Here is a 20847-nt window from a genome sequence, read left to right on the forward strand (position 1 = left end):
ACAAGGGTCAAGAAGCAACAGTAAGAACTGGACATAGAGCAACCGATTGGTTCCAAATTGGGAAAGGAGTACAACAAGGCTGCATATTGTCGCCCTGCTTATTTAATTTATATGCAGAGTACATCATGAGAAACGCCGGGTTGGATGAATCACAGGTCGGAATTAAGATTGCCGGGAGAATTATCACCAACCTCAGTTACGCAGACCATACCACCCTAATGGCAGAAAGCGAAGAGGATCTAAAGAGCCTCTTGTTGAGCGTGAAAGAGGAGAGTGCAAAAGCTGGTATGAAACTCAACATTAACAAAACGAAGATCATGGCATCTGGCCCCATCACTTCCTGGCATATAGAAGGGGAAGAAATGGAAGCAGTGACAGATTTTATTTTCTTGGGCTCCAAGATCACCGCACACGGTGACTGTAGCCAGGAAATTAAAAGACACTTGCTCCTTGGGAGGAAAGCTATGGCAAACCTAGACAGTATAGTAAGAAGCAGAGACATCACCTTGCCGACAAAGGTCCGTCTAATCAAAGCGATGGTTTTCCCAGTAGCAACGTATGGCTGTGAGAGCTGGACTATAAGGAAGGCTGAGCACCGAAGAATTGATGCCTTTGAACTGTGGTGCTGGAGAAGACTCTTACGAGTCCCCTGGACTGCAAGGAGGTCAAATCAGTCCATCCTAAAGGAAATCAACCCTGAGTGCTCTTTGGAAGGACAGATACTGAAGCTGAAGGACAGATACTGAAGCTGAAGCTCCTGCACTGAGCAGGGGATTGGACTCGATGGCCTTGTAGGCCCCTTCCAACCTTACTATTCTATGATTCTATGAAGCTCAAATATTTTGGCCACCTAATGCGAAGAGAAAACTCCCTGGAAAAGACCGTGATGCTGGAAAGACTGAAGGCAAAAGGAGAAGGGGATGGCAGAGGATGAGATGGCTAGATAGCATCACTGATGCAGTGAATATGGACTTGAGCACACTCCGGGAGAGAGCGGAGGACAGGAAAGCCTGGCATGCTATGGTCCATGGGGTCACAAAGAGTCGGACACAACTGAAGGACTGAACAACAACACATGCCTGAAGATCTTTAAGAAGCCTTCTCAGATTTCCAGGTTGTTCTTCTTCTTTCCTCCCTTGTTTCTAGGTAGCATGCAGCTGCATACCCATTAATTTATTTTAAAAGACACAGGCACACAGCTCCTTAATGGCTGGCGGTGAGTCACCTCTGCCTCCTGCTATAACCCCTGATGATGCTTTGTGCTGGATTCGAGGAGGAACATAAGGGGAAAAAGCATCTTACTTCCAACTCTGGCACAGGGAGTTTCTTTGACAGTGTGTTATGCAATCTGTTATGGTTCCAGGTGTGGGAGGGGAAGAAGGACAAGAAAGGAGGAGGGGTGCACGCGCGCAGGGAGGGGTGCTGTTTAGATTACTTTAGACAGCTGGATTTGAAAGCTTATTGTTGTTCTGCATATTCTGAACAGGCGGTTAAAAGGAGGGAAACTGAATACAAGGGACCTGGCAACCCTGCCTCTCCTAAAACACCACCAGCCATTGCATCATTCAAAGTCACATAATATAAAATTAGGGCTTTATATATTAGGGCTTTATCCCAATTTTTTTTAAAAACCATTTGTCAAATTGTCCAATGTTTAATCAATTAAACTTAAATAAATGTCCATGCTATCAAGCCTGCAAAAGACTTGCCTTTTTGGAAGCTACCATAAGGGTGCATCTAGACAGAGGGCTCCTAGCGCTACCAGTTAGAAAGCACTGTGCAGCTATTCCATCTTGTTCTCCTTAACAGGTTTTCCACAGTACAAATTTTTTTATTTTTTATTTATTTATTAAATTTCTTAATCGCCCATCTGGCCAGTCACCCAGCCACGCTGGGCGATGTACAGTAGTACAATTTAAAACAGTAAAATTATACATTAAAACCTTAAAATACCCTAAACCACCCCCAAATGCCTGCCCAAATAACCAGGTTTTCAGTGCGTGGCGGAAGCTCATGAAAGAGGGGGCACGGCAGAGTTCCCTAGGGAGGGAGTTCCACAGGAGGACAGAAGTGGTGGGAAAACACTGGATGCTCATGACTGGAAGATGCTGACACCTGGAGGACCCCGGTAACATTCTGTGACGGAGGCAGGGTGACTGCAGAATAAAAGCTTTGTCGGAAACACCCTTAGAAGCGTGGGATGGGTTGCAACTGAATTAACAAAGGATGCAGAGAATCCATTGGTAGAAGTGGGGGTGACTACAGCTTCCCTATTTTATGTTTCATTCCCGATTACAGGATGTTCCAGAGCTAAAAACAAGAATGCCCCTCAGAGGGATTCTCCTGAGAAAGCCCCACTGGAACAAATGGGTGCTGCGAAACAGCTGTGCCCATTCATTTCAATGAGGCTTGCGCAGGAGAACCTTCCAGCGGATTGTGCCCTATGTTGTTTGATCCACCAATTAAAATCAATGCAAGCTTGAAGCCTCCATTTATTTATTCCAGTTTTTAGCCCACCCAACTCAACGTTGGGAAACAAATCAATACGTTAGAATATGCATATGGCACAAGAACATGGGGAAGCAGCCGCCAGAAGAGTAGGTGTGCAGAGCGGATATAGAAGCTGGCAGACTAGGAAGAATGAAACTATTAAAATAGCAGCTTCATTTTCTCAGCTCTTCTCCATCAAGGGTCAAGTAGTAAAGGCAAGGGGAGTGGGTGTCAGACAGGTCAGAGGAAGAAGGTACTGAAATCTTCCTTCTTGGATTTTCAGAAATTGGCTAATCCGGCTTATTTTAGTTAACCCGGCCCACATGGAGGTGGTCCTTTAAAGCCTAAATGCAGTACGCTGGGGGTGGGGTGGGGTGGGTGGAGAGCAGGGAAAATCTCTTCTCTGATCTCTGCAGAAGTCGGAGACAAGCGAATTTCATCTGGGAAAATGTCATGATCTCTGATCGGCGGCTGCTCAGAGATGAGAGATCTTCAGCTTGGGGGAGAGAGGGGGCAAGGATTGGGGAGAAGCTGGCAGGATGGAAGGGGACCCCTCGCCACCCAAATATGGGACTCCTCACAGGCCTGAGGTTCCCCCATCCCTGCCTTACGGAGCACAACAGAGGTTCATAAAATGATGCATGATACGGAAAAAGTGCATAGAAATGAATTTTTCACCTTCTTTCATCGTGCCCAAACTGCCAGCATGATCAGGATGGACAAAAAGGGTCTGGTATTTCATGCAACACATAGTTAATTTACGGAACTCACTGCCACAAGATGACAGTAGCAGTGGCCATTAGATTTAACCTCCACACCAACAAAGTGAAGCTTGTATTCATTGCTGCCACATGCAGGGGTGTGCCCGCTGCCTTAGATGAACTAGACTCATTCACGACAGAGCACTCGCCATGATAGCTAATGGAGCCAGCTTGGGGGAAATCATGGCGTGAGCAGTGGCGGCTTTCATGCTGTGCTTCCCAGAGGTCTCTAGCTGGTTGCTCTGCTGCTGCAAATGGGAAATTGGGCTCAATGGGCCCTCTGATGCAACAGGGCTCTTCGGATGCCCCTCTAAGCCAGAGGGCGATGCATTTGCTCAGCCAACTTAGCAGCGCCTTCCACCGCTTGCCGCCTCAGCCATCCCTTGCCATCGTGATTCACACTGCCACAGATGGTCCTGATTTGTCGTTTCATAGCCTCCCAATAAAAAAGGATTTTGCTGCATCCGGTACAAGACGTTCTGCTTCTCTTATTCCAGCTTTTTTTCTTTCACTTTCTTTTTTTAGTCACCCTCTACTCTCTCAATCTCAAGCAGCACCCAAAAGACAGTGAGCAGTTCTGCTGCAGAAGCTGGTTTCGGGGAGCAAAAAATATTCTTTCTGAATTCCCCAGCTAGTGAAGAAAGATTCACTTTTGCAGAGAGCCAGCATTTCCTGTCAGCTTGCAGACGAGGCCTCCGGGGCTAAACAGGAGAAAGTGTACCTGCCTATGGAGTGCTGCCACAAGGCCAGGACTGCAAGCCAGGAATTCCAGCACTGGGCCAGGCAGGGCAAGGCGTGACGCCAAACCTGGGATCATCAGACAGACTGAAGGCAAAACATATTTTGTGTTGCTCCCATTGCTTTTTGGAAACTGCAGTCCAGATCTTGAAATCTCTACTTCTATTATCCAGTGTTTTACAATGGGGTCGGGAACTCTAGAACTTTAGAATCTTGTTTTAATCAGTAAGTTTAATCCATTTTAAAACATCTGATCAACTACAAAGGTGTTCTGATTAGAGTTTTTTTGTTCTTTTTTTTAAATGCTACTTTAGGAAAATGGATGTGATTATAAAAACACCTCCCTTTGGTTAAAAACAAACTCAAATCTTGCTTCAAAACTATTTGGTTTTTTTTCCATATGAAAATTCAATTCATTAATTGATTAGTAAACAAAAACTTAAATGATTAATCAACTTTTTTTTTTAATCAGGAGACAGACCGAGGAGCTTTATTTTTGGATCAGATCGTAGAACAGCCATGTGGAACCTGGTGCCCTCCACATGAGTTGGACTCCCATAATTTCCAACCAGCCTGGCCTCTGGCTGAGAGATGTCATAAAAGCCTACACGTGAACATGACCAGGTGGGCCCAGGGCCCCCAAAACCTCATCTGCCCTCTTCTCTTCAGGCCTCATGGAGGAAAATAAACTTGGCTCCCAGCAGCCCCTGAATAGCAACTGCACATCTCTTGCCCAACAATATGGAAAGGACCAAGCGGACAGAAGCAACAGCAACATGATCATGATGACGGTGTCGGGGAAGAAGAGTGAGCTTGAGAGAGATTCTCACCTCCAGCCACTGCCCAGCCTGGTCTTTTTACTCCTGGGGGAAGCTGAGGCACATTCTGAGTCAGAGAGACACCTTCAAAGTCCAGAAAGTTAATGGCCAGCCTTGCCTTTTGAGCCTACACAGGTCACTTATCTCTGCCCTCTAAAAGAGAAACGGAGAGATCCAAAGAATGGAGATTACAGAGGTGTCCCTCACTGGAAGGAGCCAAATGTCCTGACAAAGGTTTTTAAGTCTCAACTTGAAAATTGCAGGTTTAATCACACCAGAAATACTTTTTGTGACTTCTAACAGCCATTTCATCAACACTTTCCCTCCCTGCTCTCTTCTCATCATGACTAAACCCTGAGGCTGGGCCAGACTTATGTGTCCTGGGCAATAATATCATTTTCTGTTTAAACAAGTGCACACTATAACAAACACTTGCTTTATGTTCTTGCCAAGAGCCGTTTCACACATTACACAGGGCCAGGAGGCTTTCCTTCTGAATATGCATGGAATAGCGAGGCATGGCTTCCTGAGGAGTGTAACTGATAAACCTGTTTCTTGCATTCACACATCGCAGTTCATTGCATATATGCATTACGGGAAATTCCAAACTCCAAAATGTCGCAAAATAGACCAAGCTTTTGAGTTCTCTTCAAGAGTTCTCTTCAAGAGTTCTCTGCACTCTTCAAAGCAGATGGGGGGGGGGAGGAAAAAAGCTGGCTGATGTTGCAGCCACAGAGAGTGCATTTAGTCACAGTCTTAAGATGGGATGTGGGAGGAGGCAGCAGATAGATAAGGCTCTGCCAGGCGCTATGCAGGTTTCAGGTTGCACCTAGGCCTGACCCTAGGACTGCTGAGATGAAGAAACAGACAATGGTGGATCCCCCATTTTGAAAAATATAAAATCCAGGTGTTACCTGGATCTGTCTTCATCTTATGCCCGTAGCGGTCCTGATAAAAGCTGGATCAGCCCCATATCTTATAATGTTCCGTTGAACTGAGGTCGCCGCCTTTTAAAACTGCTTCTGTGCCTTTAAGTCAGGCCTGGCACACTTTGAAGTTTTACCTGGCTGACTCCTGCATTTCAGTGCATCATCAGGCTACTTTTAAATGTACTGGAACAGTAGCCATTAAAAACAACAAGAAAAACAAAAATGCGGCAACCTTTAGTCATGTAAACACTACCAAAGCAGGGTAACTCACATCTTTCCAGGGTAGGGTAATCAAAGAGTAGAGCACCTGTGGTTTTAAAAGTTGTGCCAGAAATGCAGCTGGTCATGCAGAGGTAAAGGAGACTTGTTGTTGTTCAGTCGTTAAGTCGTGTCCGACTCTTCGTGACCCCATGGACCATGGCACGCCAGGCCTTCCTGTCCTCCGCTCTCTCCCGGAGTGCACTCAAGTCCATACTCTTTGCATCGGTGATGCTATCTTAGCCATCTCATCCTCTGCCGCCCCCTTCTCCTTTTGCCTTCATTCTTTCCCGGCATCAGGGGGTCTTTTCCAGTGACTTTTCTCTTCGCATTAGAGAAGGAGACTGCCCCTGCTCAAATGCCCTACTCTGTACAAGGTATAGGAACCTTGTTGTGAACACATAGCAATGTTGGCTGAATTTACATTTGTTGGGAAAGGAAAAGAGAAAGCATCTAGGTGCACAGAAGTGTACTGAGCCCAATGCATTCTTAGATACAACCAATTACAACAGTTGGAGACCAAAACCTCAAGTTGCCTGTGCTTTCCGCTTAACAGGCAAGGGAGCCTATTAAACTGATTGCCTGGGAACCTAATGGATCCTGGGCAATTCCTGAATTGCCACTAGGGCTGATGATGCTGTTAAAGTCCTGCTGGATTTGTGGAATGGGGAGAGGACCAGGGCAGTTGACACAAGTGTCCTCTCCCCAGATGCAGAGTGAGCTCCTGGGTTTTCTGAGGAGCTTAAAAGAATGAAGCCCCTGGGTAGATGGCTCAAGTGATAGTGGATAAAAACTCAGGCCAAATCCAATCAAATATGAGTTAGCGTCCACATAAGGACCTATTCCATGGCACTGAGGGCAGCAAAGAAGACTTTTTTGTCTGCCTCCATGGTGTCAGCACAGTGGAATTATTTTGGGTAGTTAAGGGGTGTTACATCTTGCTCTTCAAGATGGTGAGGAGGAACTATTTGAAGCCCGCTGTGGCAAGTTTGCAAAACACTTCGCTGATAAAAATCACTCATATTTGTCCTGACCTGGACCCCATGTTAAAAACAGATTCTAATGAGATGTTTGAAGCAACCATCTGTCCAATGGTGATGGATGAGTTTCAGTTTGTTTTGCCTGCGGGTGTGGATAAATTGGGTGAAAGGATGAGGCTGACCACTTGATTCTTAGACCTGTGCCCATCTGGGCTTGTAAGAGTTGCCAGAGGTGAGGTGGCCAATTGTGTTGTGGAGATTACAAATGCCTCCTTGAAAGAGGGCCATGTTCCAGAGTCTGTACAGGAAGCAGTGGTAAGAACTTTATTGAAAACGCCTTCATTGGCTCTCACCACCATTGATAATTATTGGCCAGTCTCTTATCTCCCTTTTTTTGGTGGCGTTGCAACTCCAGGTCTTCTTCGATGAAACACTATCTGGATCCTTTTCCTTCTGGGTGCTGGGCCGGGATTTGGAAGGAAATAGCTGTGGTCACCTTGATGGATGACCTACACCAGGAGCTGGGCAGGGGGAGGGTTGGTTTTGCTGGACCTCTCAGCAGCATTCAATACCATCTGTCATGGTATCCTTCTGGGATGCCTGGCTGGGATGGTCCTAGAATCACAGAATCATAGGAGGGTTGGAAGGGGCCTACAAAACCATCGAGTCCAACCCCCTGCTCAAGGCAGGAATCCAAGTCAGAGCATCCCCAATAGACGGCTGTCCAGCCTCATCTTGAATGCCTCCAGTGTGGGAGAGCCCACTACCTCCCAAGGTAATCGGTTCCATTGTTATATTGCTCTGACAGGAATTTTTTCCTGATGTTCAGCTGGAATCTGGCTTCCTGGAACTTCAGCCCATTCTTCCATGTCCTGCACTCTGGGATGATCGAGAAGAGATCCTGGCCTTCCTCTCTGGGACAATCCTTCAAGTACTTGAAGAGCGCTATCCTATCTCCCCTCAGTCTTCTCTTCTCAAGGCTAATCATGCCCAGTTCTTTCAGGCACCCTTCATAGGGCTTTGTTTCCAGTCCCCTGATCATCTTTGTTGCCCTCCTCTGAACCCTCTCCAGTTTGTCTGCATCCTTCTTAAAGTGTGGTGCCCAGAACTGTACTCCAGAGGAGGCCTAACCAGTGCTGAGTAGAGGGGAACTAGTATTTCCTGGGATTTGGAAGCTCTGCTTCTATTAATGCAGCCCAAAATAGCATTTGCCTTTTTTGCAGCCACATCACATTGTTGGCTCATATTCAGCTTGTAATCAACAACAATTCCAAGATCCTTCTCGCTTGTAGTGTTGTTGAGCCACGTATCCCCCATCTTGTAACTGTGCATTTGTTTTCTTTTTCCTAGGTGCAGAACTTGGCATTTCTCCCTATTAAATTTCATTCTGTTGTTTTCTGCCCAGCGCTCCAGTCTATCCAGATCACTTTGAACTTCGTTTCTGTCTTCCAAGGTAATAGCTATCCCGCCCAATTTTGTGTCATCTGCAAATTTGATCAGCATTCCTGTTGGTCAGTCTGCAGACCAGCCTGGGACTGGGAGTACAACCTGTCCTAGATAGGGTTGCACTCCCTCTGAAGGATCAGGCACGCCGCTTGGGGGCTGCCTTTGGATCCAGCGCTGCTCCTGGATAGTCAGATGGCATCAGTGGCCAGGAGAGCCTGTGCCCAGCTTTGGCTGGTGTGCCAGCTGCATCTGGCCACAGTGGTCCATGCCTTAATTTCACATCTCAATTACTGTAATACGCTCTATCTATGGAGCTGCCCTCGAGAAGTGTTCGGAAACTACAGCTAGTGCAAAAGCAGCAGCCAGACGGTACAACACCAGTTGTGAAAAAGCTTCACTGGCTTGCTAGTTGTTTCTGAGTCTGATTCAAGGTGCTGGCTCTTACCTATGAAGCCCTAAAGCCCTTGGGGCCAGAGGATCTAATAAGCTGCTTCCCCGCCCCTCGTATGAAACTGCCCGTGTGCATCAGCTGATGCTCTGCGACATGTCCCATCGCCTAGACAGGGCCTTGTGTGTAGCAGCACCCTGAAATATAACAGGCTTCACTAAAAGCAAGCAGCAAAGGGGCCAGGCACTGGGAGACTGTTCCAGGCCTCAGGTACCACAGCAGAAGAGGCCCTATCTCAGGTAGCCATCCACTGTATTTCTGGCGTTAACTTTAGAGCGATAACTAATTCAGCCCCTGCCCCGCCCCACCCCCACCTCCCATGCAACTGTTTGGGTTCCGGCAGTGAGCAAGGGGAATTGTTGCAGAAAACTCAATGCATGGACAGAATTATGTCGACTGGCCTTGCCCCCAACTGCCACACACTGATCTAGCTCTTCTGCATAAAGTGTGTGCAAGCATGAGCTCTGTGTCAACATGTGGTGACCACTCCGTGTTTGGTTGACTGAAGGGGACCCAAGACTAACCTTTTCCCAAAGTGGCGGCAGTGCGGGGGGGAATCTTCATGACAACAGAATGAGAAGTACATTGGAGTATTATCCAGATTTTCATGGAGTTGGCTTTAGGCTGTCAGAGACACATGAAGCGAGAAAAGCCAAGTGTACCATACATTTAAAATCCAGTTTTCATGGGTCACACAGCGTTTCAAAGGAACATACTTCTGGGTTTGGTGGGGGGAGTAGAACGGAACATCATCAAGCTGGCAGGGGCTGCTCAACCAATGAGAGAGGCTTATCTCCCACCCCACCTAGCCCCCCCCCTTTTGCATGAAGAAGCCCAAATCTCCAATTTTCCAGTACAGCATCTGAAGGCTCCCTATGAGAACACCCCACCACTCCAATTTCTTCCTGTTTCAGCAAACTATCATGGAGTTATTGCTCCCACCCCATTTTTCCCAATATGCACAGATTTCCCTGAAGAAGCCAAAATCCTTGATTCTCCAGTGCAGCATCAGAAGGCTCCCCAGGTCAGCACCCTGCCCCCCCCATTTCATCCCATTCTACTAAACTGTTGCGGAATTATTGCTCCGTCCACCTTTCCCCAATGTGTGCACTTTTGCCTGAAAAAAACAAAATCTCTGATTCTCCAGTGCAGCATCTGAAGGCTCCAGTACCAATAGGGATCAGAAAAAACAGGTGTAAGGCTGGAAACCAAAATAAAAAAAGGAACAGCTGCACCAATTAATTCCCAACACATGTCAACACAGGTCTTTATCAAGGGAATTACAAACTCTTAGAGTGCAATCCTATGGCCACTAGTCAGCGGCTAGACGGCCATAGGATAGGTTGGTTCCTGGGAACTGACCTCCACCCCCTCCCATGCTGCCTCATAGGCAATGCGGATTGGCCCCACGCTCCATGCTCATAAGAGCAGGGCGGAGCAGTGAAAACGGGGCGTTCTTGGGGGCAGGGCAGGGAGGGTGGAACTGCTTTTCCAACACTTCCTATGCATCATCTGGCATCCGCCCCCCCGACTTCCCGCAGCTAGACCGCTGAAATCGGTTGTCTAGCCATGAATGCAGGGTGGCTGAAGCGCGGAGGGGGAGATCTCCTCTGTGCTGCTCCTGCCCTGCATTGGATAGGTGGTTACCTCTGAGTTTGGAGGCAGCCGCCTATCCTGATAGGATTGCACCCTTAGAGACTTTTCTGGAGGATTCCCTATCCCTTACTTCTTTCAAAGAAGACTCGCTACTGCAATAAAGCTCTTAACATCGGAGAAGCGACTTTACACAATATCGGAGACGTGAGTTAACACAACCATAGAGAAGCAAAGTAATGCAAATATCAGAGAAGTGCATCAACACAGAGGCTAATTACTGGCGAAATGGGAGAGCACAGCGATTCGGAAGACTGGAAAGGCTCAGTGAGGTCATGGGCAGGTGAAGGACACACCACTGCACAGGGCTATCATGAAGAAGTAAATATGGGGGCACACAGCACCAAAAGCAATGGAGGACCCAAATTAAAGAAATCAAATGGAATAAAAGTCATCTCAGAAAATCCAGTTGAGCAGAAATCTCCGGGGTGATTGCAGATTGGCCACGATGTCATCTGCCGCAAACGACCTCAAAATGCTCTCAATTTGCAGGAAATCCCCCATGAGGTCAGCCTCCAGGAGGCTTGCAGTCATCAACAGCTTTAAAAACGACTGACTGGCTAGAACGCAGGTGAGGACCAGTTTCGGGGTGGGGTGGGGCAAATGACCACCCTGGCCCTTTGGGACTGGATGACATCGGGGGGCGTGGAGAGTGGCTTTCCATGCTCCAGCCTCTGACTCAGTCAGGGCTGCTTCACCCAGGCTGCGTCCTCTGCAATGGGGGAAGGTGCAGCACAGGCAAAGTCACCTGAACCGCTTCACCACTTCATGCCCTCCCCAGTGAGGGAAGGGGAGCCAGGGGTGCTTTGCCCTCGCCGCGTCCTCCCCATGGATACAAGGCAGACAGACAGACAGACAGACGGTTCCCCAGTACAACCAAGAGGCAAAGTGAGCCCTCTTTGGGAGGGATTTCCCAAGGGCATCCTGGATTGTGGCTTGGGAACTTGTGGGCTGCCTTGCGGCTTGTGTTGCAAACTGGGCTCATGAGGAGAAACCACAGACTGCATGGAGCGGCCAAACCCATGTTGTCATCATGACAACATGGTCACAGAAATGAGAGGCAGCTGAAGGCTACCTCAGGTCTTCCGACTCGTGTCTTCTAAGAAGCTGCCTCACACTCAGTGGCTGATCTAGCCCAGTCCAGTCTACTCTTTAACCCCAACTCTTTCCCAGCCCTGGGACCTGGGATCTTTTATCTGGAGAACGCACCTGGTCCTGTCTGGCATGCAAGGCGTGTGCTCTGTCGTCCGGAGCTGTGGCTACAGGAGTGTGCCACAAAGGCATCTGTGTTAATGGTCTCACATGCGAGCTGGGGAACACGCTTCCCTCTTGACCCTACCTTTAAAAAAAACCCACACCCTGCTGGGCATAATCCAGCTTTCAAGTCCCACTGATCTCTAGTGGAGGGATGTAAGCATGTACTTAACTCACCCACTGAAATAAATGGGGTTCAACAGTGCTTGATTTGGGGTGGATTTTGCTCCATTTTACAAAGAAAAAGAAAAGAAACCTGAGTATTTCCTGCTGTACCACTCTAGCAGGAGTCCTCATTTACCATTTTAAAATAAAAAAGAAAGAAAACATCAGAGAGTTTACCTTCTTATCTGTCACAATCAAACACTATTTAAAGAGCTCCCCACTACCACCATTTCCCCCTTCCTCCTCCTTTGTGTGTGGCCCTGGATCTCTCCAAGTACTAGTTTGGCACTGGGGCGGGGTGGGGGCTGTGTTTGAAAAAGCCCAGACAGGATCCGACAACTAATCCAAGGCCTCCGCCAGAAGGAAAACATGGTCTACGTTTAACAAATCAATACTGGGCACATCCAATCTGATGTGTCGATATAGATTGCTGACACACCCTACACACACTGGCACCCAAACCACTCCTGGTGCTGCAGGGGGCACAGAGACAGAACCAGGGTTGCCATCTTTTTCACTGGCTCTGCTCCTACATTCTCAGCAGTTGTCCAACACATGGAAGTGTAGCAGGTGGAGTCACCTTGAGTGTCATTTTTTGGAAGAAAGGCGGGGTAGAAATCAAAGAAATAAATTCCTGCCAATTTATATCACCATACCGGGAAAACTTTCACCCGCTGATTTAATTCCTGTAACCAGATGCTGTTAAAGGTACAGAAGCAGAGCTAGTAAATTCCTTTATAAGGGCAGCTACATTCACCAGAACCATTTGAACAAACTCTGGTTCAGACGATGCATCATGCAGCCCTTCCTTGCGTGGCCTCCTCCAGAGTTAGACTGTGGATATTTGGTTTGCTGTGGACCTCACGTTGATCAGCCTCAGTAAAAGCAGAGGGCTTCCACGGACCAGCTCCCAAACATAATGCCAGTCCCGAAGGGGGAACATACCTCCCACCTCTCTCGTCCATTCATTCACTCCCATCGTTATGCTCACGGGTAGCTTAAAAATACTTGGGTTGGAAAGGAAGAGGAGGTAGGAGTTTCTTCGGAAGAAAAAGAAAAAAGGGAACATGATGTTCGCTCACAGCAGCTGTTCTGCTAGAACACTGTAGAGAGCGGAAGCCAGCCCAAGATTCAAAGAACAAAAAAATGTATTCTTTTGTAGATGATGCCACCCAAGGCACACATGGAAAGCTGCTTTATCAAGGTCAGATCACTGGCCCGTGTAGCCCAATATTGTCTAGTCTGACCAGCAGCGGCTCTCCACGGTTGGAGGCAGAGACAAAGGTCTTCCTCCTCCCCAGTGGTCCAGAACCTTTTTAAAAATAGAGATGCCAGGAATTGAACCTGGGACCTTCTGCCACTGAGCTACAGTCCCTCCTCATATCTAGAGGGCCCTACTCTCATGCGTGGGACAGGTGGGGACATCCAAGCCTTGTTCAGACATGTCTCTGTAGGATGGGTGCAAAGGGGCGGGGTCGGGGTCAGGATGGTGCCTGCTGGTATCATTTGATTTGATTGATTGATTGACTGACTGCATTTATACCCCGCCATTTTTCCTCTTGCAAGGAACCCAAGGCAGCTTACATTATCCTCCTCCTCTCCATTTTATCCTGACAACAAGGTTTAATGTTCTACATATTTTAAATTGTTTTATTGTGTGTTGTTTGGTTTTAATTTTTGTGAACCGCCCAGAGAGCTTTGGCTATTGGGCAGTACAGAAATGAAATAAATAAATAAACAACAACAACCCTGTGAGGTGGGTTGGGCTGGGAGTCTGTGACTGGCCCAAAGTCACCCGGTGAGCTTCCATGGCCAAGTGGGGACTAGAACCCGGATCTCCCAGCTCCTAGTCCAACACTCTTGCCACTATACCGCACTGGCTCTATTTATTACATTTCTATACTGTCCAAGAGCCAGAGCTCTCTGGATGGTTTACAAAGATTAAATACCTTAAAATATAGTATTGTACATAATATAAAAGCCATCTACATACAAACATATAAACAGACAGCACACACAGATGCATCTAAACGATTTTAACTATCAACAAGAAGAAATCCCAGGAGCCCATTTACAAAGACCTCGTCCCCAGCCTCCATGCATTTAGCAGAACTTCTGGACGGAACCTCTGTTCAAAGGTTGTGATCAACATGTAAAATCCAGGGGCTGGGCTCGAGGCCGTGGTTGTCCTCACCCTCCTTCTGCATGGGCATATTGACTGAGCACGGCTCAGGCCAGCCCCCGGGAGGGCCACCGTGACACCTGCTTTGCCTGCAGAAGGCCCCCAACTCTATCCTTCCACAGCACCTCCAGTTGAAAAGGACCTCAAACAAAAAGTGCTGGTGAACATCCCCCTGCTCAAGGAGAGCTCTCTGCCCTGGCCTCGGAGAGCCGCTGCCACTTAGCATAGGGAACAATGGACGCCATGGACCACTGGTCTGGTGCAGCACAGGGCAGCCTCCTATGCTCATAGGACCAGCATGAGGCCGGTATATGGGTACAGCTGGTGTGGCTGGCTTCCCCTGATGACTGAGGATCTGTCGAGGGAGCCCCTGCATTTCCTGGAACTCCCCTGCCCTATCCCCATGGGATTAGGGGAGCCAACTTTTCAGCCGGCATCTGCTCCAGTGTCTTTAACAGCAGCTTCCATTGGCCAGGCATCAGCAAATGATGATTTCTTTGTCTCTATGCCATGCAAACTTTCACCTGCTAATTCTTGCAGATCCAGCAGCCATTCAAGGCACAGCAGCAGAGGCAAGTTGAAAGCCTGGCAACCCAAAGTGGAACACTTGTTCAGGAGTCTCGCTTTCTTTCCCTCTTCCATAGTCCAAAATCTGACAGCTAGAAGCATGTATCATGGAGGTGTCTCAACAAACACCCAGACTGTGTCCACACATGAGATTAAAATCAAGGATGGGCAGAAGGCAACTCTCCAGGCGTTTTGGAACAAAAGCCCCTGCCAGCATGGCCAATTGTCATGAATGCTGGGAGCTGAAATTCAGACTATCTGGCAATCTACTTTCTGTCCATCCCTGGATTAAATAATCCCCAAGTCTGAGGGGTGCTATTTTAGGTTAACATTCTAACTCTGTTCATGTGGAACAGAAAGCAGAGGAGGGGACTTTGTAATGCCAATGAGCATTCTACCCAATATAGGTTTTCCAGTCACATGACAATGCAAGGTTGAACAAGACGGAATGTGCTGGGGAACATGGGTGGGATGCTGCTGGGGAATGTGGATGGGAGGGTGCTGTTGCATTCGTCCTGCTTGTGGGCTGCCTGTGGGCACCTGGTTGGCCACTGTGTGAACAGAATGCTGGGCTAGATGGACCCTTGCTCTGACCCAGCAGGGCTCTTCTTACGTTCTTATGTTAAGAGCTGCTTTAAGCTTTAGTGGCCCCAGATATCATCCCTCTGAAAGGGGCTCATGGGGATGTAAAGTGGTTTGAAGAAATAGTAATGTGAGAAGAAGTTCTGATGCACGGGTTTGGTTTCCTGAAAATATTGACTGGTTGTCACTTTAAAGAAACCCATTTAGAACACAGGAACATAGGAAGCTGCCTTGTACTGACCATTGGTCCAACTAGTCCAGTATTGCTGGCACTGACTGGCAACAAAGGGTCTCCAGGTTTTCAGGCTGGAGTCTTTTGTAGTCCTGCCTGGAGATGCTGGGGATTGAACCCGGGACCTTCTGCATGCAAAGCAAGTGCTCTTACCACTGAGTTACTAGCCCTCATGATTGTGGAGCACTGCAGGGAAAGCAGACCCGGCCAATGCACACTGTGCGGAGGCCTGGATGTTTTCCTGGATGGGGCAAGTAGCAGCTTGGGAGAAGGGAAGGATTTTAATCAGAAAAATGATACAGTGGGGCTGAGTTAAACCAACAAACCAACACATTTCTGGTCCAAGTTAAAGGTGTTAGTGATGATATTCAAAAGCCCTAAACCGTTTGGGACCTTGACATCTGCAGGAGGGCCTCTCCCCAAGTATTAAGATGTGAAAGGGGGTTCTCTCTCCTCTGCATCCCACTGTTGGGAGCTGTCCATTATGTGGACAGATGTCTTGGCTGTAACATCCTGGTTATAGCATGGCCCCCTCAGACACCTGGCTGCACTGATACTGATTTCATTTTGGCACCCAGTTAAGACCTGGCTGCTCACCAGAGCCTTTGCATCTTACTGACTATAGCTCTGTTTTGATTTGGTTGATCAGATTATTAGTGCTGAATTTATATTGCTGGGGGTTTATGTTGAATTATTTTTACTATTGTACCCCACCCTACACCCTATCGGTGTAGGGTGGGTTAGAAAATACACACACACGCATATATATACACCACCTTCCCCAGAGTGATATAGTCCTGATCTAATATGCCCCTTGCTATTAACTCTTTTTAAAACCATGGGAGATCCTGATTATGATTTCGCATGTCATATCAAATTGCAGCCTTAGAATCATAGAGGTAGAAGGGACCTCAGAGATCATCTCGCCCACCCCCCTGCACAACGCTGGCTCTGCACTACAAGGTGCAGCTACAACATCCCTGACAGATGGCCATCCAGTCTCTGCTTAAGTACATCCAGAAAAGGAGAACCCGTCACTTCCTGAGGCAGTCTGTTCCACGGCTGAACAGCTCTCACGGTTAGAAAGTTTCCCTTAATGTTTAGCCAAAATCTGCTTCCCTGCCATTTCCATCTATTGGTTCTAGTCCTGCCTTGGAGAGCAAAAAAGAACAACTTTTGCTCCATCTTCTGCCTGACAACCTTTCAGATATTTGAAGATCACTATCATGTCTCCCATTAATCTGCTCTTCTCCTGGCTAAACATACTCAGCTCTTTCAACCATTCGTCATAGGACTTGGTTTCCAGACCTCTCACCACCCTGGTTGCTCTTCTCTGGACATGTTCCAACTTGTCAATGTCCTTCTTAAAATGGGGCACCCAGAACTGGATACAACAGTTGCTTCTGGTTCCTTCTTTCAATCTACCCAGTTTTCGAATTTATGTATTTATTTAGGCAGTTATTACATGTCTATACTGCCCAATAGCCAAAGCTCTCTGGGTGGTTCACATATATTTTATTTATTTATTTATATGTGTGTGCGTGTGTGTATATATATATTTACATAAATTTGTATACTGCATATATGCCTGGATTACATGACTGTTCTGAGGGCTGTCTTTGGTACGGAACAAGTGCTATTACTTTAGTGCAGATCTGGAGGTTTGGGCAGATCCCTGTTCAAAACTTCTCTCCCTTTGATTAATTAAATATATTAATTCAACACAACAAAAACAGAAAGTTTTTTCTCATCTTGAAAATGTGTGGTTCAAACAGTAAATTCTGCCTCCTCCACCATACACACACACGAACAAACCGCAAATGGACTCCAGTTGTTTCTTCCTCTCTCAGCACCCGCAGGATGTGTCCCTATCTCCTTGTGACAAAATACACACACACACACGTGGATTGCAAACTTGTGAAAAGACACTGAAATGTGCATTCCAAATGGTGTTCTTTTTTGTTCTAAGTGGTGAGGTTGCTGCAATTCTGAGAATACACCAAAACCTCCTAGGTTTTCTGTGCTGAACTCCAAGAAATGTGGTAGGGCCCTAATTCCCAGCCAATCTTAAATATGCTACTCAGAAGTTCCATCACTTTCACTAGTGGCCAACTTAGTTCTAGATCATACGATTTCAGATTGAGGGTGGGGGCTTTTCATGATCAAACACTCCTCCACAGACAAATTTCCCTGCATGTAGTTAACTATCATATCAGGAAGAGGGGTTCAAATATAATCTCTCCCCTGACATGCTCATTTTCTAGGTGCGGGGATTCCCCCCCCCCCCCCCGCAAGAGCCTCCATCTGTAGTCAGAAGTATTCTGTGGAGAAACAGATTGATCACCTCACCTGTTATTTTATTTATTTTATTTGTATCCCTCCTTTTGTCTAAAAATAGTGCTCAAGGACAGAAATGCCTCTCCCTAGGATCAGCATTCTTCAAAGCTGCACAAGGCTTTGGGGACTCTGCAAGGGTGCAAAAGAGGGAGGCAAATGCGTTTGGTTAACGGCCACAACACACAAACACATCAAAGTATTGAAAATTTGCACAAAGAACAATACAATTCTTCACTGCAATTCTTTGGGGAGAAAAATAAAAGAGCCTGAGTGAGAACTCTTTTGCACGCACTCTTTGATAAACCAAAGGGAGCACTTTACACTGTGATTTATATTCTCAAGCAGGACATAAATTCTGACCTCCCTCCACCACCCACCAAATGACTGTCAGCCACTCTTGGGTTGAACACTTATTCTAGGTTATTTGCAGTCACAGCATCTTTCACATACACATACATAAGGGAGCAGGTTAACCCCAGGCGAGATCACTTTCCAGACTCCCCTGGTTCCCAGTTGCTCTTCATGGCTATGGGACATATTTTCAAAGCCAGGGCTCAGTCCTGGGACAAGCAGGGGGCAAGTGTCTTGGGACATGTGCAGAGTGCCTTTTGCTCAACATTAGGAAACCATAACTAGCCCACCCCCTGGATTTCAGAATAGGGGAAGGGCTTCTTAGATAAAAGGCAGCCCTGACCAGGCGGCTTAGCCCCTGCACTTCTCTCTCTCGTAAATCAAGTACTCTCTGTCTTTCTGCCACCGCAGATTCAGTCCCCACCCTGCCCAATAATTATGGAGTCGTATTCTTCTTTCCCATACATGCAAAGGTAAATGTAATCAGCTTTCTAAATGCTGTGAATTTCAGAAACAAAATGAATGCCATGCCAGAAGGTACAAAACATGTAACTCCAGTAACTGGCACCTCAGACTTTCAGCTCCAATGGTAAAATCTGAAATTCTGAAGCAGGGGAGGGGGGCAGCCTACATGTTTCCCGGCCCTTTTGTTATTCCAAAACCATCAATGGCATAATATTTCCAATGTCTGCAAAAAGTGACAGTTCTGCAAACACCATTGTCTGCAACCAGGTACAAAGCAGGCAATTAAGTACAATACAACATGTGTGACAAATTCCAGAATGGTAGTCATGCTAGACTGTCACAGCAAAAACGAGCCTCAAGACACCTTAAAAACTAACAATGTTATTGTTGCTTTCGTAGGAAGAGCCCCCTCGTCGGATTGGCCCACGGAAGCTGATGCCACAAGAAAAAATGTTGGTCTTTAGAAGGTGCCACAACTGCAGATTCTTTTTTCGCCTTCTCACATTCGTGAACCATTTATTCCAATGTGAGAAACTGGGTTACACCAACAGTGAAAGCCTACACATGTCTACTTGGAAGCAAGCCCCATTGAGTTGAATGGGACTTACTCTCAGGTAATCCTATGCACACCTACCTGGGAGTAAGTCCCATTGAACTCACTTACTTCTGAATAGACATTACAGGATTGCACTGTTAAGGCCTGATCCATGGAGGTCCGGCCCTTCCCTTACGGCTAGTGCAGATAGCTGAGTCTTGTCAAATCCAGCATGAATCCAAGGAAACAAATACAGACGCTGTGAAACTACCACCAGGGTTTTGCATTTCCTAGCCAGGAAATTCTGTAACTGCTCTGATGATTTTTTAAAATCTTTTTTCAGCCTGAAAAAAAAAATCCAAACAGCTACCAATGAATAAGAAAACACAATGCCTGTGAGTTAACTGGTGTGTGTGTGTGTGTGTGTGTGTGTGTGAGAATTTGCTCTCTTCATTCCAGTGTGTAGGATTTTGGATTCTTTTAAAATGAGAAACTCTCAGCTCACACACATGTCTGTCTGTCCTTTGCCAGAGACCCATCTGGCCTGGAGTCATGCAGTTAAAACAAGGGTGGATGCTGCCTCCTTTGCACTAACATAGACATGGGTCTCAAGAAAGCTTGTGACAGGCATGGCTGCAATATTCCACTTCAATGGTGACACATGCCTAGAAGCAGCAAGAATTTGGGCTTCGGGCTCAAGCCAAGCGGGCAAGCTAGAACAAGCTGGCAAGCAAGACTTAGGAAGAAAGCTCTAAAAAATGTGCCCTGTCGCAGTCAACTTGAACCCTTTCTTGGCTGGGAATGATGGGAGCTACAGTCCAACGCATCTGGAGGGCACCCAGTTGGGGAAAGCTGCTCTCTCTCCAGAACCACGCTTGGCCTGAAAAGCGCAACTGACATTTCAAGGCAGTGTCACATTCAGAGGAAAGACAGCCCGAAGACACCCGGAACGCGCAGTCAGGACCCCAATGTACTCGCCTCCTACCTTTCTGCCCTCCTTCAAAGCCAAGGGCTGTCCAGGGGGGACCCGAGGCGCTACCCAAGAGTTCGCTTCTTCAGCTGGACACAGGCCAGAAGGAGAAAGAGGCCGAAAGGTCACGCAAGAAGCCCTGCGTCTCTCCTTCTCCTGGCAGGCCTTGCTTAAGCAATGCACTCTCTCGCCCACTTCCTGGTTGCACCTTCACTTCTTGCTGCCTGCAGCGATGTGTGTCAGGCATCCGTGCAAAAGCTGTGAGATTCCACTCGGCAAGCAGGAAACCTGCCTCAACACGAGCCACCCACCTCTCTGCTTTGCAAAGGTCGGGGACTCACCTGAGGTAGATCCAGCCTGGTCTTCTGCGGCTGGCTGTCGCTGCTCTTCCAGCTGGTGGCGTTCTCCTCTTACACCCAGAGCAGGTGAACAGAACTTTTGAACTGGCTGCCTGAGCAAATGTCTGAACAGAGAGGGAGGGAAGATTGGGTTGGGTGGTGTGTGTGTGTTTTCCCTCCCTCTCTCCCCCTCTCAGAATTATTTCTTTTAAATGTAGCCACTCCCCTGTTTCTGGCTGCCCACTTCCTTAAAGAGATCAGAGAGGAGGAGTTCTCAAGAGTGTGAAACTTAATCATGAATATTCTGCAAGCATGGGGACTTCCGTTGCAACTGCAGCTGAGGAAGCA

The 20847-nt window shown here is 47.4% G+C and overlaps 1 protein-coding gene across 5 annotated transcripts in view; it reads right to left on the reverse strand.

The window, feature by feature from the left end:
- PTK2B (protein tyrosine kinase 2 beta) overlaps window positions 1–20592 on the reverse strand; it is a 107073-nt gene extending 86481 nt beyond the window's left edge. For 4 of the 5 annotated variants that reach the window (XM_084829522.1, XM_084829524.1, XM_084829523.1 and 1 more), the window contains exon 1: window positions 20503–20592. The gene's annotated coding sequence lies outside the window, so the exon portion shown is untranslated. Of the gene's footprint in view, window positions 1–20176; window positions 20400–20502 lie in introns of those variants that run through there. The other variant, XM_084829521.1, reaches the window with a different exon arrangement.
- Between the last annotated feature and the right edge of the window lie 255 nt (window positions 20593–20847).

The sequence above is a fragment of the Heloderma suspectum genome, chromosome 1, assembly GCF_057233095.1.
Source record: "Heloderma suspectum isolate Gila_16-S chromosome 1, 16-S_ref, whole genome shotgun sequence".
In the NCBI taxonomy this organism is placed as follows: Eukaryota; Metazoa; Chordata; class Lepidosauria; order Squamata; family Helodermatidae; genus Heloderma; species Heloderma suspectum.